Source organism: Rhinopithecus bieti, unplaced genomic scaffold (assembly GCF_001698545.2).
Source record: "Rhinopithecus bieti isolate Rb0 unplaced genomic scaffold, ASM169854v2 scaffold_81644, whole genome shotgun sequence".
NCBI lineage: Eukaryota > Metazoa > Chordata > Mammalia > Primates > Cercopithecidae > Rhinopithecus > Rhinopithecus bieti.
The window spans coordinates 1-1,279 of NW_016874887.1; the positions used below are offsets into that span (position 1 = coordinate 1).

Here is a 1,279-nt window from a genome sequence, read left to right on the forward strand (position 1 = left end):
ATTTACATTAATTGTAGTCATGCATACTTACCTGAAATTTGTCATTTTAATTTTTTTTTAAGGAGCTGATGGTACACACATGGATGGTGATCAAATTGTTGTGGAAGTACAAGAAACTGTTTTTGTTTCAGATGTTGTGGATTCAGACATAACTGTGCATAACTTTGTTCCTGATGACCCAGATTCGGTTGTAATCCAAGATGTTATTGAGGACGTTGTTATAGAAGATGTTCAGTGCCCAGATATCATGGAAGAAGCAGATGTATCTGAAACGGTCATCATTCCTGAGCAAGTGCTGGACTCAGATGTAACTGAAGAAGTTTCTTTAGCACATTGCACAGTCCCAGATGATGTTTTAGCTTCTGACATTACTTCAGCCTCAATGTCTATGCCCGAACACGTCTTGACGGGTGATTCTATACATGTGTCTGACGTTGGACATGTTGGACATGTTGAACATGTGGTTCATGATAGTGTAGTGGAAGCAGAAATTGTCACTGATCCTCTGACTACCGACGTAGTTTCAGAAGAAGTATTGGTAGCAGACTGTGCCTCTGAAGCAGTCATAGATGCCAATGGGATCCCTGTGGACCAGCAGGATGATGACAAAGGCAACTGTGAGGACTACCTTATGATTTCCTGTAAGTCTTGGGGTACAGTAATTGTCAAAGGTGTTTTTGAAGGCTGCCTCTCCTAATTTACATCAGGGGAGAAATTTTCCTGACTTAAATGTCTGTAGAATTAAAGTAAATCTGATAGACCTACCTGCATTGTTGTTTCCATTTGCAGGCTACAAGATAACTGAAAATTAAGAAAAGTGAGGCTGGGCGTGGTGGCTCATGCCTGTAATCCCAGCACTTTGGGAGGCCGAGGCAGGTGGATCACCTGAGGTCAGGAGTTTGAGACCAGCCTGGCCAACCAACATAGTGAAGCCCCATCTCTACTAAAAATACAAAAATTAACCAGGTGTGGTGGTGCGCATCTGTAATCCCAGCTACTCGGGAGGCTGAGGCAGGAGAATCTCTTGAACTGGGGAGCTGGAGGTTGCAGTTAGCCGAGATTGTGCCACTGCACTCCAGCCTGGGTGACAGAGCAAGACGACTCCTCAAAAAAAAACCAAAAAAAACTGAAAGGAATAGAACTGAATTTTGGAATCATGAAGGATGTGATTAGGCTGTTACCAGCCTTTATTAGAATTAGGAACGCTCTTGAAACCTAAAAGGAGTAGGGAAAAAGAAAGTCTAACCAAGCTACTTACAATCTTTTTTTTTTTTTTTTT

At 42.1% G+C, this 1,279-nt stretch overlaps 1 pseudogene across 1 annotated transcript; it reads left to right on the top strand.

Moving 5' to 3' along the window:
* The first annotated feature begins 58 nt into the window (after positions 1–58).
* On the top strand, positions 59–697 carry LOC108525647 (zinc finger X-chromosomal protein pseudogene; annotated as a pseudogene). Its single transcript, XR_001884310.1, has one exon. The product of XR_001884310.1 is annotated as a zinc finger X-chromosomal protein pseudogene (transcript).
* Positions 698–1,279: the final 582 nt, after the last annotated feature.